This window comes from Pleurodeles waltl, chromosome 11 (assembly GCF_031143425.1).
Source record: "Pleurodeles waltl isolate 20211129_DDA chromosome 11, aPleWal1.hap1.20221129, whole genome shotgun sequence".
In the NCBI taxonomy this organism is placed as follows: Eukaryota; Metazoa; Chordata; class Amphibia; order Caudata; family Salamandridae; genus Pleurodeles; species Pleurodeles waltl.
The window spans coordinates 820,112,848-820,130,747 of record NC_090450.1 but is presented as its reverse complement, the minus strand read 5'-3'; the positions used below and the strand labels follow the sequence as shown (position 1 = coordinate 820,130,747).

The 17,900-nt window shown below is 44.9% G+C and overlaps 1 protein-coding gene and 1 long non-coding RNA gene across 3 annotated transcripts in view; one reads left to right on the top strand and one right to left on the bottom strand.

Moving 5' to 3' along the window:
* GAL3ST1 (galactose-3-O-sulfotransferase 1) overlaps positions 1-17,900 on the top strand; it is a 293,301-nt gene that overhangs the window by 120,828 nt on the left and 154,573 nt on the right. The gene's annotated exons all lie outside the window — the stretch shown is intronic.
* LOC138266171 (uncharacterized) overlaps positions 1-17,900 on the bottom strand; it is a 163,384-nt gene that overhangs the window by 6,727 nt on the left and 138,757 nt on the right. The window contains exon 3 of one of the 2 annotated variants that reach the window (XR_011199478.1): positions 10,399-10,533. The exons of the other annotated variant lie outside the window; for it this stretch is intronic. This is a non-coding gene — a long non-coding RNA (uncharacterized lncRNA). Of the gene's footprint in view, positions 1-10,398; positions 10,534-17,900 lie in introns of those variants that run through there. 2 annotated transcript variants of the gene reach the window in all.

Genomic DNA, 17,900 nt, shown 5'->3' with positions numbered 1-17,900 from the left:
AAAAACATTTTGGTGCCCTACAGTTGTGCGTGGCCAACCCCTGTTGTTCAGCAGGGACTGGCCCCCTGTAAGTCTCTCAGAATCAACACCACAACCCATTAGTGATGGAAAATATAAGATTGGATTATTATGTACAGGAGTCGCTTAGTAAGATTCCCTCCCAACTGGGCTTTGGGTGTTCTCTTTTCACGTCTGGATCTCTCCTGCTCTTACTGTTATTGCCTGGGAGTTTTCTGTCTGGTAGACCTCAGACCGACAGGGAGATCCAGGTATCTCAAAAGAAACACACTGGGTATGGTCAATGATCTGGATTCAGGCCCCTGGAGTCCCCCTACCCAGTGCTACCAGTCACCCAATTCAAGTACAATTGGCCTTTTGGGGTAGGTATTCGCCTGTGTTCCATCCCCTTCCCTTCCTGGTTTGCTGGGGTGTCCGTTCTTTACTTTTCTTCTCAGGTCTACCACCATTTAATAACACGCATTATACCAAAGAAGACAGTTGCCTGCAGTCCCGGTCCCTGGGTCGTGGCAGAGGGGATCTCAATGCCTTCCTCCTGTTGACCACTAAGTCTATCAGAAGTCTGCCCCTGTCTGCCCTGGGTCTTCTATGGCATCCTCGCTCTCCTCGCGCTGCTCCACGCTGTTGGTGTCTTCTTTCTGCTCCGGCTCCCCAGTGTTGGGTCCTTGCTCCCTGCTTCGTCGGTTGTCTCTGGCCCTTGTGTCTCCTCCCCTTTCACAGTCCACAGGGCCCCAATCTTTTGGGTTGCTTGCAGGTTCCTTCCCTCAGCCGCTGCCATTGATGCTACCTTAATTTCTCTGTCTCCTTCTTGCGTTATCATTTCCCATCTCTCTCCGTCATCATCCTGCCTGTATTTGTGGGTCAGCGTTTGGACAGATAGCTTGCTGCTTAGCTTTCCATTCGGGCAAATCCTCTGCCATCTTGGAATCCTCGGGCTCCTTGTCAACTCCGTTACACCCCCTTTGATGGTTTGGATTGAGAACTGGTCTCCCCTGCGGCCAACACCTGAGGGACATAACCATGAGCAGTATGCAGAGGCACCCACATGACAGAAAGGGTGCTAGGCAGGTCATAGGCCAGGCCTTGTGGCCAAACCTCACTGCATACGGACATGGCCACCCATGGCCGACTGACCACAGAAAACTGTTGTATGTGGCATATTATTAAGAAAGGGGTTAAAGGGAATTTATGGGTGGCATTTCTTATAACACCTCAACATGTTATAAGAAACCTCCAAAACTCCATTAAACCCGCAGTTAAAATGCAGATATTGTTACAAATTATAGTTGAAAAAACACTGAAAATTGCAAGTTATGGCTAAAGCCACAGCCCTGAGCATTTCATTTGGTGTGCGAGTTATGGTTTACATTGCTGTGACTTGTGTTATAGATTGCAGTCCTAACCATAACAAATTTTTCAATGTGGATTTGAATGGAACCTGATATGATGTTGTCAATAAACCTATCTAGTTGGAAGGTATTGTTCAGATCCCCCAAAATGGCTCTAAATTATAAGCAAATCAAAGAAGGACTTTTCAAAGAAAAGTTAAACCTAACCATTACTACACATTTGTTATTGCTGACTTTACAGGAAGAGACGTGGAGAGCTACAGGAAGAGGCGAAGGGAGACAGAAACAAACAGGGAGAAATGGGATAGAGAGACATGGAAAGAGAGAAAGTCAGGGGCAGACATAGAGAGATATAGAGAAAGCCATAGATAGAAGAAACAAAGAGAGTGAGAGAAGTGAGAGGAAGAGGAAAACAGGCAGAGACAAATAAAATTAAGTACAGAGAACAAAAGTTGGAAAAAAAGCAGAGGAAGGTAGATCAGTCGGGAGAAACACAGAAAGACAGAGAGAGAGGGACAGGTGAGACAATACACAAAGACAATGATAGACAGAAAGAGAGAAAGACAGGAATAGACAGACAGGGAAAGAACGATAGGCATGGGGAGAGATGAGAGTGCAATAGACAGGAAAGACAGACACCAGCATCAGGAAAAGACATTGACAGAGAGGCAGGGAGAAAGAGAAATGCAGAATGAGAGGGAGAGAAAGATTGTAAGAGGGAGAGATGAGAGAGAGAGAAAAATAGGAGAGACTGAGACGGCAACAGCATGAAAAGACATAGAAATAATTAAATAGAAAGATAGCAAGAGAAAAGAGGGTGGAAGGGCGGGCAGAGAGAGACAGATGGACAGCAACAGGAAGACAGGGAGAAACAAAGAGCAGTAGCGAGACAAGAAGCGAGAGAGGAATGAGCTAATCAGCAAGAAAGAGTGAAAGAGAGTGATAGATGGGGAGATAGAGGTAGAGAATAAGACATATCTATCTGTCTATCTATCTATCTATCTGTCTATCAATCATTATGTGTTAAAAAGAACATCGAAGTATAGCTATGCAGAAGGAAGGCGCACTGACAGGAGACCGAGAGGTGAGAGAATGAGGCAAGAGAGACAGAAGGGTTGTATCATGAATGTGCTTTCACGCAGGCACAGCTGTGCACCTGTTCATGCTGTTGCACATTCTAAAGAGCATACATTTAACTCACGCTTTTGGCAAATCAGCTTTGAGCATTCCTCAGAAACAGCGAGTAGTGATTACCACTCTGTTTGCGAACTGAACTGCCTGCAGTGCGTGCATTACCTCAGAGATATTCTGGGGTACATTTATGACCTTAGAGCATGCAGTCGCAAACAGGAGGTGCACAGCTTGCTCGTCTTCATGATAAAGGGCTATATGTATGAACACATTTTCCCATAGACACAAAATGGGTAAAACCGTTTGATACATCTGGCCCATAGCACCTGGGGCAGAGGCGTAACGAAACCCCCGCCCCCTCTCCCCACACTTGCACAGTACATGGAGGGACCCTTATACGGGATCGCTCAGGTGCTGTCAGGCCAGGGTTGTGTGTTGAGGAGGACCCCTAGAGCTTGGGGCCCCTCCCCGCACGACAGGGGTGCTGGGGGGCCTGTCACGCCACTGGCTTGGGGTGCAGATATCAGTACTGAAGAAGAAGGGTCCCACGATCCTGAGGGGCCAACTGCACGTTAAGTAGGGCTGTCTTCTCAGATTCCTTGTTTGCAGTAGTTCCCATGACTCCTTGCGACGCCGCAGCGAGAATGCATTGGCATAGCTATCACTGGTGCAGAAGGTGCAGTAGCACCCGGACCTTGTCTATCAGACAAAGGTGAAGAAGGGCCTATGTTCGTTGCTTGCACTAGGGTCTGCGACACTAAGAGACCGAGAGCTGAAAGGTGAGTAAATCCAAAGAGGGGAGAGATTGTCGGTGAGAGGAAGTGGCAGTGGAGGGAGAAAAGATTAGAGCGTGTCTTTAAAACGATGGCCCTGATTACGAGGGGCCCAGTAATATGTGATGCCCGTGGAAACGCCAGTTTGCACAGAGATGACGGCAGTGGGGTAAATCCGAGTCCCCGCACCACCCATGTTACATTTTAGTAGGTTTACCCTGCCAGAATTTAGTGGGGGGGAATACTCCTTATGAGCTCAGCTGAGTTCAAACCTGTCCGAGTTAAAATATATACCTTGAAGATTACATTTATCTTTTGCAACAGACACATAACCCCCTGGTCTACTTTACAAGGATATTCCCTTTCTTCTAAACATCCGTCATCTCTGCATAAGTGTGTGTTCTGTATCCAGAGACACCTCTCACATTTCCCCTGCTCCTTTTTAGCAGTCACTGGTGCTTCCTTTGTCTGGAGTTATCATCCTGTGCAGCAACCTGAACCCCTAATTAGCGAACTGTAGGAATTACAATTAAGAATCACCTCACATAGACCTTTTCCACCAAGGGCAAAGGGTGAACTGCAAAAAACACAATGAAAAAAAGTAAACTTTTTACTCATGAAAAGTCATTGGTGTACATATACATTGGTGTTTTAATCCACCCTGCGTTATTCTAGTTTAAAGAGTTGAAGTGACGACTCCACTCGTAGGGCCATATGTACGAACACTTTTTCCCATAGACACAGAATGGGTAAAAACCTTTGCTACATCTGGCCCTTAGTCACTTGCAAGAAGTAAAGGTTGCCTGGTTTATATTTCTAATGGCACTCCAGTAACAAGACCCTAGTAAAAGATCCATTTGTGTCCTGCTTGTGCAGAAAGACTTGAGCCACACAATGCTGCTACAGAAACTCATGTTTCATGGTACAGTGGTGTACAGTGTTTAGAGCAAACAATGGCCCATCTAACTCTCAAGACATGCAATGTAGCTGACCAGAAAATGTTCTACGATCCAGCAATTTATATATCTAGATGTGAAAAGAAATGGTTTACTTGTGATTGCAGGGCTTTATGATTGTGCTGGAGATTCCTTTTTACTGAAATATACAAAAAAGTGATGGATGGAATGCTTGAATTACTCTCAGCTACTGGCAATTACTGGGGCAGCATCCCAGTCCATCAACACCCTGTCATCTCAGTTTCGATCCAGCCATAGGCAAAGCAGTTTCGACCCTGCTTCAATAAGAACAATCCAGTCTGTATTGCCTGGTCAGGTGCTCCCTGAACCAGAATACAACCAACCCAAGGCAATATAAGGGCATAACTTCCTGTGACACTGCCAATTATGCTAATTAACCAGCTAACTGCTGACACTTGTCTCTTTCTACCCCTAGACAGGCATGTCTCCTACACCCATGCATGCGGCACACTCCTTGGCCATCCTACCTCACATACATAAGTTATACATTCATGTTATTCCAGTCCTACCTGGACGGAGTGAAGCACCTGATTGCAGGGGACTGGAGGGACAATTTAAAAATACAGGAAAGTCCTGTAGGCAACCCTGTCTAGCAAGTAACAGGTAAAAGGCTTGCCCTGCCACTATGATCCATTGCTGCCACTTCTGTCAGTTCTTTGTAGTCCAATGAGCTGGTGTGTGTATTGCTAAGTGAAGAAGGGTGCACATCATAAGCCCATCCTCACCACAGAGCCCAGCTGTGGGTTGCATTCTGTATAACAGCGAGACCTCAAATTACTTTCAAGATTATTGTGTGAGTGAGGCAAAAACTAAAAATAAAAACCAACAGAAACTTGCTATGGGGAACTCAAGTCTGGGGCACACAGAAGACCAGGGGGAAGGAGCTCCAAAGTGGGTGCTCTTTAGCGTCTACATAGGACTAGTAGTGGGTGATCTGCCGGCATTTGACAGTTACAGGCAGACCAGCACCCTTAGTCACGAACACGATTATAGGCGAAAGAACACAAAATAAGATAAGCAAATGTGGTCAGTCACAAATAATAATGCTACGACTGAAAATGCAGCTGTACAATAAAATGTGCTGCATTTTCATGACGAGTTTTCATATGAGAGTGAAATTCGCATTTCACTTGCTAGAATCCCTTAACGACCCAAAGTCTTAAAAGAACAGAGGTTCTGGCCCATTCTATACCAGGTATCATTAGATAAGAGGTTGAGAGGGTCAGGTGCAGGAAGTAGCGCTTAATTTGAGCCAGTGGTTTCCGGTGGGGGCGGGGAGAGGGTAACTAGCACTTATTTTTGAGGGCCAGCAGTTATTTTTCTGCCTTAAGAATTTACTGTGAGCAGAAGACACATATGGGAAAGATAGAGGAAGAGAAAAACGAGAAAGCGTCACAAAGGGAGATAGTAGAAAGCTGCAAGAGTGAGCTGAAGGGGCAGGGAGTGGCTGTAAACGGATTAAAGAGGCGCAGTGCGGTGTTAGTATCACGCTGCCCCAGTATTTCGTGCTACCACATTTAAATGCAGCAGCCGCAAGTTTCAAAGGGGAGCTTTGGGATCTGGCATGTTTTATTTAGAATGTAAGCACTGGCAAGATGGAAGAACACAAAGGTCTGGGTACAATGTTCCACTCTCTGCTTTCCAGCCACGTTGCGAGCATGGTGGACAAGGGACAAAATAGTAGGTCATGTGGGTGGGTGAAGTATTTGCTGGCTGGGGCTGAAGCACTCTATAACAATATCCCATCTGTGACACCACCAGAACCAGTGTCACATGCTGAGAGTACTGGATGCTTTTGAGTGTGCAGTAGGTTATTCCGGAGCAGCAGGTAGAGACTGTCATGTTGCAAGCACTCGTTATTTTCTCTATTATAAGCTGTGGTTATTTTGAGCCGGTGGTCAATTTGAGCCGGTGGTTGGCGGCGGGGACCACCGGCACTTATTTTTGGCGATCAGTATTTATTTTTCTGCATCAGATATTTAAAGAGAGCAAGTAAAGGAAAACACGCAAATCGGAAGGATGTAGGAAGAGAAAGATGGACAAACTAACGAAGGCAGAAAGCAGGCACCAACAAGAGTGAGATAAAGGGAATCAGGAAGTGGATTAAAAAGGCATGAGGTAGATTTAAGATTACCAGCCTTGGTATTCGCTACGCTGATGTTTGATTGCAGCTGCTGGGGGCTTTTGAGCAGAGCTTTGGGCACCAGCAAACTTTGTTTTACAAATTAAGGATCAATCGTAAATGTCATGTAAAGAACATCCCCAAACTTCCTTATGTTAGAAGAAGCCGGGTATTTACTTCCTTTCGGAATTGAAGATGTAACTGGTTTCCTTTTATCACTATTGGTTGGCGATGGGATGTATTTTAGACAGTATGCAACAAGCTTACAAAGCACGGTTGAAAAGCCTCACATTGCTTCAACCGCATCCCAAATAGCCCTCCCTACAATATCAGCACTCTTACAACAAAGCACCCCTCCCCCCACAGCGTGGCATATAACCTGTGTGCTCTTGTACTTCATGGCCTCTTCAGAAGTATGAAGCGCTATATAAATGCAACTACAATGCAATACAATTATCTTTAGTGTGGGTACCATCTCTCCATTCTACACTGTAACCAATAATTATATTATGTTGTCCTCTTTTTTTCCTACACACGAACCATACACCACAGTCCAGTCTTTGTCTTATTGTTTTGAATAGAACATTCCCTATTTGGAAAAAAACACTTTTTAAAGCTAACCTCCCGCAAAATAAATACTTGTCATCTCAGGGTGCGGGTGAAATTAACAAACGAGTCAGCCGACTTCATGGTTTATGATGTCACCAAGACTTCTCCATTGTGATCTGAGACCATATTACACAATCACCTGAGGAAGCCATTTACGCGCTGCATACCTACATCTTCTAGCGCTTTCTGAGTTGAAAATTCTCCATACTGCTGGGCTTTCCGGGGGAGCATGTAACACCACCTCTAGCGCTTTGTTACGCTCCCTGGCATAGCCAGTAGAGGTCAGAGATTGAGATAAACTCCCGGCTCTACTTTCGGCCATTGAATTAATGATTAATCCACTTTAACGCTAATGTCAATATTGGCCTGCTCAATGAAACACGCTCTGCTGGGGTTTCCTTTCAGAGAGGCAGAGTGAATGACTGAGCTGATGACCTGAGGGGGGGGGGGGGGGGGGGAAGAGCCTAGAGCAGTGGTCTTCAAACTTTTCAATGCTGCACCCCGCACCAGTGGGGAAACAAATAAATAATTGCCCCCCTCCAAATTTTTCACAATTCTGTTAAATTAGCAGTGTTTAAACATGTCTAGACTTATTTAAACATTGCAGTTACGTTTTGTTACTGTTTAAAAAATACAATCAAATACATGATGCCACACATACTATTTTGGTCAGCTAGGCCTTACTAATGTGTAAAAGTATCCACAGTGTGATCATTAGAAGTGGGGATGAGGTGGGGGGAGGGTTTTGAAGAGTTTATGGAGTCCCTTCCCTTTTGACACATACTCCCAGCTTGCATATAAATGACAAAACATGTTAGTGATGGCCCATTACAGAGCGGTTTACCGTTGCCCATTTTTTTCAGCTTAAAACAAATCCCTGTTGTCAGCATAATGCTTCTCTTAGCCAAAGCCTGGTATCCCCTCTGGATGATTTGAGACCCCCTGAGTCAGTCCACCCCCAGTTTGAAGACCCCTGGGCTAGACACAGGTGAGAAGAAAGAAGAAACTGGGGGACATGAAGACAACAATAAAAAAAGAGGTAGTCCTTGCGAGGGAAGAGTACAGAAAATGAGTGAAGGGAACATGGGAGGTAACCACAGGGAAGCGAATGAGATTGGAATGGAGGAAAGGAGGCTGAGTGTGAGAAGAGAAGAGGAAGGTATAAAAGAGCAAAAAGGAAGGAGAACTAGCAGGAGGCCGAGCAGAGGAGGCAGAACATGAGGAGAGGGGCCAATGAGGGAGGGAAGCAGACAGGCCGAGACCGGGGAGGAAAGGACAGCACAAGTTTGAGGGCTAGGGGAAAGGAACAGACAGCCCAGGAAGGAAGAGAGGAAAGAGTCTGAATGGGAGCGATGAAAGCAGAGCAGGAAGTTGCTGTTAGAGAAAAGAAACAAAGCAAAAAGGAATCTGAATGGGAGAGATGAAAGTAGGAGGAAAGGAGGCAGAGAGGCGGTGGACTATGAGACTGGGCATGATGGAAAGAAACAGCAGCGAGAGAGCTGTTAGAAAGGAGATTGCAGGAGGGAAGATGACTTTGGAAATGACAGACAAAGGGTGATGGGAGGTTGCTTGTAATAAGTCTGCTACTGGGAATCGCTCAGGCAGGGTCAGCTTTAGAGATGGTGGTGCCTGGTACAACAATCTTTTTTGGGTCCCCCCATGACCACCTCCTCAGATTCCCCCAGTACCACCCAGAAATAGTGCCACGCATCTCTCCATAGCTCCTCTCACACATACATTTAATTTGTTTTAAAGCGTGATTAAAGTCTGGCTTTACTAATCCACTCTGTTATCAATATAGAATTCAGATCTGTTCTGTGCAGCAGGCATATTAACCCTCTGCGCTACTTTAGATGAGTCCAAACTGCCACTAGACAAAACCGCTGCCCAAAAGCTGGACGCACAAAGAACTCTTCAGCTGGTGCTTTTAAATCATAAAGATATTGCTAGAAACAGTGCCCACTTTGCAGTCAGTGCTCCGTCAGTGCCCAGTGTGGCTGCACCTGTCGCTCTGCCCTGCGCTCAGGTAGCATTCAACCCATCCTTCTTTTGCCCACCGTGCCACCTCTGTTTGGACCCAGCCATACGCACATCAGTCTTGACCCCGCTCCAATAGGAACAGTCCAGAACGAACTGCCAGGCCAGGTTCTCCCTGATTGAGGCTCTTCGGTCAGGAGCAGCTTGGTAGAGGAAAAGAAACGTGAAAGCTGGAAGACGAGAAGTCAGTGTGGAGAGAACCAGACAGGAGAGATAAGAGGGAACAGAAGACCACCAAAAGCAAAACAAGCAGGACAAAGAGAAACGGGTGAGAAAGAGGAACCTAATATGACAAACTGAAGTCACGTCCGTCTGGTCAACATCTCTGAGTTCATAGTCCCGCGCTGACCGGCCCAGCCTTCACTGCTCCCGAGGTGGAACGTTTGACCTCGGAGGTGCCAAGTAATCCAAAACACCTTCTCATGCCAAGAGCTGGCGGGAGCCGAGCGCTTGGCTCGGATTAATGTTTGGTCAATGCTAAATTGCTGTTTTTATCTTACATTCCCGTCATGAACGAGCCTAAGAGGGGGTATGCCGGGTGCACAGACAGCTGAGCACTTGGCGCCCTCTCAACATGGCCACGCCGGCAGCTGCAGTGCTTAATTTGTAAATTAAAAGGGGCCGGTGCCCAAAGCTCTCCTCTTAAACACCCTGCGGCTGCAATTAAATGTGTGAACATGGAATACTGAGGCGGCGTAATTCTGAAGTCATCTCGGGCCTCTTCAATCCATGTAAAGCCACTGCCTGCCCCTTCAGCTCACTCCTGCAGCTTTCTACTTTCTCCCTTAGTGACGCTTTTTCTTTTTTCCCTTCCTCCGTGTTTCCCATATGTGTCTTTTGCTCGCAGATAATGCTTGAGGCAAAGGAATAAGTCCCGGCTCTAAAAAATAAGTGCAGGTGCTCAGCACCGGAAACAACAAGCACAAATTAAGCACTGGGTAGCTGCCCTTAGATCACGGATGTCGCATGAGTGTGCTTTTCCGCGAGAAGGCGAACGCCCAGTGGGTTAAACTAAAGCTTGGATTATCCAGAGTCGGGGAAGGTGACTTCTGTAAGTAACCGAATCTTTTTGGTTGCATCGGACACGTGTCCGACTTCTCTTGGAAGTGTGACCACATAATAACAGGTGCTTAAAGCCCGATAGGCTCTTTTTGTATGGTGCATGCGAGGATGCGAAACCTGAAGATAGAGAGCCGCACACACAGCTGTAGACATTTATGTGCACATGTGCCATACAGCATGCAGGTACCTGTTTACAATGAGCAAACAAATACAGAGAACCAAGACACACAAACAGGCTCATGTACAGAGAGAGACACAATAACAAAAGCATATTAAGCGAGGTGTTAAGTTGAATAAATATCCAAGACGCAGATTGAGGAGGGAGATGAAGTTTAATCTTCAATGAAAGAGGAACTCCAGCCACAGAAAAGCCTCTCCGAGACAGCCTCAGTTAACTCCAATTCATCTTATTCAGATATCAAGATTCTAACAGAACAAAGGCCAGAACAATGCAACTGCAGTAGAGAAATGAGGGAAAGAGAGAATACAATGTATCAGAAAACATAACACTATTTACAAACTATATTACAGTACAGCTTTCATTTAGGTCTACAAACACATAGTTGGATGGGTCGATATATGCCAGACTGTGCGAGTGGAAGTATCCTGTATGCACGGATGAATGAAGGGATGGATGTGTGTGAGGTCCACATGGATACATTTAAGTAGACGGGTGAAGGAATAAAAATATACATTCGTTAGGTTTAAGGTTGACAATTTGTCCTGTATTTATTCTTGTTTTCAAGGAATGTAATGTGTCTCTGTTGACAGTTCGGTACAGTTTGTATTGGAACAGTAGTTACCAAAGTCGAGTGAACTGGCTTCTAGACTATGCACAAAATGTGCGTCTAAACAACAGATTTCAGAAGTTAATCCTGCTGTGGATAGTGAACACATACTGCAAGTATTTTTTTGTAAGTGGGGAGACCGATAACACCCAATCCCAAATAAATAAACGAGGAATTATAGGCCCTGGGAAAAGAATAGCATACACAAGGGTAACTGGTGTTCTTCGAAAGCGGTCCGGGGTAATACGTGTCCCTAATTCTACCAAGCAAAACCAGGGAAACCGATTTCTTTTAGGAAATCTCGAGCAGCTTGCCCCTATGTGCACTAGGGCTCCACCCTCTTGGTGCCCCCTTGTTTCTATTATTCTAATAGTGAATTATACTCTTTTATTTGCTGTTAGCATAATAGGAAAAATGCAGACCCTGACCAGGATCAAGCAGTTGTAACTGTCCGATTTAAAAGCCACGAATGTATTCATGCAAGACCGCAGCTTTCTGATAAATTAAGATAAATCACAGTTACCAACTACTCAAGACCTGGATTCATGGAAGCGAGGTTCCGTACAGACAGCAGGATTGCGTGTTTTTGAGAAAAAACATGGAAGAAAACGGAGATTAATCTACTGTTCTTCTTAGCATCGAAGGTTCCAAAAGCCAGGCGCTGGTTGAAGATCTAGGAAAATATGGATTATTGCATCAACAACATATCTGGTTTCGTAGGCCAGGTTCCATCTGGGAATTTTATCCAAGTAGTTTCGGAAAGTTTGACATCATATCTTTAATGTTCTAGAAATCAGAGTCAAAATAAACAGTCAAGTCAAGAAGCATCTTGAAAGGTGACTTACTCCCTTTAATGTGATGTCAGGAGCTCTGTCAATTTCAACATGAACCCTATTATAGCAATAGATGCCAGCAGCACATGATGGGGAGCAATAATGGAGGAGAAAACCCTGCTAGCGAAAAGGCCTTACCAGTGGGAAAACAAGACAAAGAGTTTTCTAATGGGGATCAGTGTTTATGTTCAGTAGTAAACAAAAGTCGCAGCTAATTCTTTTCTGCTGACTCCAAATCTAATATTGCGAGTATATAGGCCTTTTACAATCATACATTTATTAAAGGTAGAAACATGCTTTTACCAGTTGAACTACTTCACTACTGAGATTACTGTTGCCAAACGTCCATTCACAGATCAAGTCCTTGAGTTTGTGGCCCCATATTAAACCGCTCCAATTTAGAGCTGATTTTATGGGTGAGGCCTTACAAATGTGTTTTTAAGAATCCGGAGATGGACAATGTTTTTGCCCAGGTCTTTAACTCTATGAGAAGTGTCCCCATATAATTTGTCCTGCTTGCATGGTGGGTTGGCCACGAGGATGTTGAGGTGTTGTTTACCCTTTCATGTATTTTATAGCCACGCTCAGGACTATCCCAAGGACTGAGGGGGTTAAAAAATACCAGGTAATTACACATTATATACAAGTCAAATTTAACTACATTCATAGCGTAAGTGATGCATATAGGGCGCTTCATAGAAAATTATATACAGAGAAAAGTTGATACTTCTGGGCTACATTACACAATAAACTTACATCTTGCAGTTGAAAGTTAGTCTAAAAACTGAGGGTGAAGTGACATTTCACCATATGTATAGTCACCCAATGTGGAACCGGGCATGCATAAGGGTTCCTTAATTAATTTACATGTAGTAGTTCAAGAAACGGATAGTCCCTTTTCAAATGCATGAAGTTATATCACTATTTCATGAGGCACTCTCTTATACGAGGGTGCTCTGAGGAGCTGTGTCACAGGTATTGGCCTAATCGTACATCTGGCTGGCAGAACTGACCTGTCAAGAAGTAACAAATGGAAAGGGAAACCATATGAGTTAGAAAATTATAATAAAAGTGATTTACCTTCTGATTTATGGGAACCGGCTTCTAACATTTGAAATCAACAGTAATGTGCTATATCTGTACCATGTATATGGTATGTTACCATTGTTACTTGTAATAGTCAGAGCAACACCAAGTGCATATGGAAAAAGACCACCAACCTTAGCATAAATCTGCAGATCGGAGAAAGGAGTCTTGGCTAAGTAGGTATTGCGACATATAACATACACAGGTGTGCCCAGAACGCCTGCAGAGAGTCAGGCTCAGTCAGAGAAAGCGGGTACGCTGTGTTGGCAATTTGTAGTTCTTGATTTCGATAAAACGTCATCACATTCTTGGATTCCTGAAATCAATGTGGCATAGGGTCTGGTCGCAGTAAGCATTAAAATAAACTGGATGGTCCATGATGATGAACTGCAAATTGTTAAAAGACCGTCCAGGACATTTAAATGATTCTGATTATATAAGAAATGTATGTTGGCCCCTAGGAAGTGATGAGACTGTTGTGAAACACATGGCCTTTTAGATGATATAATATCATGAAAAAATGAAGGAAGTCAAGTATTGTAAAATTTAGCACATTTCCATGAAGCTCTCATTTGTGTTCATGGATTCATTTGGCTAATAGGTTGGACAGACCTAGTGATGCTTGTCAGAATATCTGATGAATTGCCTAATTGCCTAATTGATAAGATCTTGTGTAAGCCTCATCTTCCAAAAAGGGTTCAGCGGACATGCATGGGGTGTTACATATGTTATAATAAATATATATATATATACAAAAAAGGTAAAATATTAAAAAATATAGGCCCTCAATACAACCCTGGCGGTCTGTTCTGGAGTTTGTACTGCCAACAGGCTGGCGGTACAAACTCAGGTATTACGACCGCGGCGGAAGCGCCGCAGTCGCACCACCGGGACCGACGGTTTCCCGCCACTTTTGTCCCGGCGGATTTAATCCTCCAGGGCAGCGCTGCCCAGGAGATTACGAGTCACTTTCCCGCCAGCCTTTTCATGGCGGTATGAACCGCCATGAAATAGCTGGCAGAAAGGGGAGTCCCTTACTAGAGTGAAGGACCCTATCATGTCTTGTGCAAGAATCTTCTCATTCAAGTAACTGGCTCCTGTATTGTTAGGGCCATTGGAATTATGCATTTGTGTGGCTGCGGCAATTTCCCCATAATTATAGATTTGCCTCATTTGCCACATAATCCATCATCTGATGCATAATCTACAGATTTTAACAATTGTTTTTTTACTGCAGAATGGAAGGCCCTTTAGCATAGCTGGACCAGTCACATTTCTGATGCTTATTGCTATATTTGAGTGTTAAACAGGTACTAATGAGGTGCACACAATACCCTGAACGTGCTTCAAAGTTTAAAAATGATGAAATAATGAAGTAATACTATTACAAAATGTGCTGCATTGTGCCGCATAATTTGCCTTTTCTTGCCATATAATTTACTTAACCCTGATTTATAATTTGACTCTTTCCTGCCACATAATTCCAGTGGCCCTGGGTATTGTGAAGGGCTCGATCTGCTTTTGTAAGCACTTTAAATATGATTCAACCTGATTCAAGTAAAAGAAGACATCATCTTCGTACATAGGGATTGCATGAAGGCCATCAAGTAGAACTCCCCACTCCTCCGCCCAGGCTCACGCCCTGGCTCCCAGAGGCTCTGTCACTAGGGCGAAGAGGAAAGGCATTGGAGGGCAGGCCTCATTTGTACCTAGTCCAACCAGTATGGCGTCGGAAAGGCACCCCCTGAAACAAGTTTATGTGTTGGGAGAGGTGTGCAGTAAGCGGGTTAACTTGGTAATGTAGGGGCTGAAGCCAAACTTTGCCAGGACTATGAATAAATAGTCCAATTTAAGAGGTCAGAATGCTTTCTGAATATCAAGCACTAATGCAGTTGCGTGGGGCCATGTGGTTTGCACTGCTTCCATTATCCAGTATAGGCATCGGATATACACCAAGCCATTCCTCATTGGGATAAATCCTTTTTGATTAATCTTGGCAATATTTCCTGTACTCTCTGGGCCAATATCGTGCTCAGAATTTTGTAGTCTATATTTAATATTGCAATAGGGCGATAGGAAACAAAATCTTGGAGGACTTCCCGGGTTGTAATGATGACACCATAGACCTCCCATAGTGTGGTCGGGAGGCTCACCAAGGCCACTTCAGTCTCGTATAATTGAAGGAATTTAGGGGCTAATGCAGCTTGAAAAGTTTTATAAAATTCAGCCGAAAGGCCGTCCATCCCTGGCAATTTGCTGGTAGACAAAGCCATTATCGCTGCCCTCACCTCCTGAACTGTCAGGGGGGTTTCAAGGTCCACCTGTTCTACCAGACAGAGTCTGGAGAGCGGCATCGGCTCCAAGGAACCCTCAAGGTCAGTGGCTGAGGCCTTGAGAGGGGGTCGATACAGATCTGTGTAGTAGGAGGCGAAGGAATTGTGAATTGCCTGTTGTGCATAAAGAAGGACACCATCCAGGGCTTGGAATGTGGCCACTGGTGCAGTTAGTATCCCTATTGGCCAACCCTACTAAGAGCCTGCCCGAACGGAGTCCTTCTCAATGTATACTAGCAGAATATGCTGCAAAGTCTAAGCAGCGGAGGCGCTCTAAAAGTCGACCCTCTTTTTCTCACACTGGAGTCAGAGAGGAGGGGTTGAGGGTCTGTGGCAGCTCTCCTCTGTTTCTATGTAGTCTCGTTCAGCAGCATATAGATCTCAGAGGAGTGCGGGCTTGACTCCGACCAGCATCTGTATACACAATAACAAGGTCTTCCTCTGTTCAAGGGTGGGGTAGCCTTAGCTGCTCCTACCCGGTTGGGCTCCCAACTCTCCCCCTCAAACCACTGGCCTGAGCCCCATGGGGACCACCCAGCCCTTCACTCACCGCCTGGGGCCCCTGTGTCAGCCAGCAGGGACTCTTGAGGTGCGCGGTGTTCCCCACCCATTTGTTCTTGCTGCTACGGTAGGCCCTCCCTCAAAAAGTCGCAAGAGTCCTCCATACCAGAGGGTTTTTCCTTCTCACTTGTGGCTCTCCGGTGGCTGCTAGTGCTGTCCTCGCATTCTCTCCGCTAGACTCACAGGCAGGGGCTGCTGGGTGTTGCAGTATTGTGAATGATTACTGGATCAGTGCCAGGAGGTCCAGGACTATGCCTCGGTCATGTTACTCGGCTGGCCACATCCCCCTCCTCCACAGTGTCTTTTACACACAGTGTTCCATGATGATCTTCGCACTGCTACAATACAATTTTTTCACCTTAGTATGGGCTCTGTAGTTAAATGAACCACACCATGGAAAGTCTTAAAAGTTTACATACATGGCATAACCGCAGTTCAACGTGCAGGCATCTTAAAGATATACAGTCACAAATGGGGCACGCAGAAGGCAAGATCAAGTCATTAAAGGGGTAAGTCTCAGCTTTGGCTTAGAACACATACCTCAACAAGATGAATAGACTGATGCAGAAGTTTTGCGAGAAGGCTGATAGGCTGCCGTTCTTGGGAAGCATGAATTGGCTAGGCAATATGGCGAGGATGAGTGACTCGCAAAAACACTGACCTGGCTGCTGCACCGAGATAGACTCTATAGCTCAATAGTACAGACTGAGGGACTGAGGAAGAGCCACTCATAGTCAGGGAGAAAATAGTCAAGGAATTTGTCCGGTACTATAAGTGGCTGTAGACCTCACCAGCTGCTGAAGACCCAGTCAACATTGAGAACTACCTTGATGAGATAGCCTGGAGTGACTGGAACACTGTCATAGACAGTTTTTAAATTAGTCAATATCTCTAAAATAAACAAAAGCAGCCATTGAAAAACTGGTGGGAGGAAGAACTCGGGGGTTGGGTGGCCTATGTACTGAATTTTACAAGGCATAAAATATATACGGGCCCCATATCTGATGGAGGTCTGTGCTAAAATCCTGAAAGACAGCTTATTACCACCCTCATTACGAAAGACAATAATTATGGTGCTCCCAAAGTCTGGTAGAGATCTGAATAAATGTGCAAAATAACGCCTACTATTGTTGCTAGACAACAAAATACCGGCAAGAGTATTTCTGAACCATTTGTTTCTGCAGATGGGAGCGTGATCTCCTGTTCATTCAGGTTTTGTTCCACACATGTCCGCAACAAGTAATTTATGAAACAGTATTAGCTGTTTTATATAATTTAAACGCCAAGTTGGAAGCTGCAGACATTTTTCTTTATACAGAAAAGGCAACCAACTCCTTGCAGTGGCCCTTTTTGATGGCAACTCTCTGCCAGTTGGGCATGGGCCTATAAATGTATTACAGTTTATATATTTATTGTATTCTAAACCAGTTGCTAGGGTCCGTGCAATTGGGATGGTATTGGAACACTTTTCCAGTGGCCAAGGGTACCAGATAGGATGGACCCCTCGCTCCACTGGTGTACATACTAGCCATGGCTGCCTGGCCCCCGACTCTTGAAAAGCCATTCACACAGACCTCTCTATTTTTGTACAGGACACGTACTACTTTCTTATGTACGCAGACAACATACTATTGTTTGTCTGGAAGTCAAATGATAACCTCTCCCTGACGATACAAGAAGTGATCAAGTTTGGCAGCTTCTCTAATAACGCCGTCAGTTGGGATAAAACACAACTGTTCCCCCTCCACAGTCAGAACAAGTCCAAAAATATCCCATCTATTGGATGAAAGGTTCTGTCAAATATCTAGGGGTGGTCTTGAACAGGGTTACAGAGGCTATATTTGGGTTAAACTATAAGCCTGTGGTAGAGAAGATGACACACCAAGTTAAGACCTAGATAAAATTGCTCCGGTTACTTGCCGGCTTTACTGTCCCCATCAAAATGGTGGTCCTCCCAAAATTCTTAAACCTATTTACAGGCATTCTCCTTCCATGAAGTACGTTTCTTTCAGACGCTCCGAACATTGTTGCCCACACTTACCTGGGCAAATAAACAGCTCTGGATCAGCTGGGAGGTTATGATGCTCCCATATGAGAAAGAGGGTTTGAGGTGCCCAATCTGGAAATATACTATGTTGTAGCACATTGCCACTCTGCAAGGCTAGGCTCCACTTCCTCACACTGAAGAAAGGACAAACATATGATACATCATTTCAGTCCT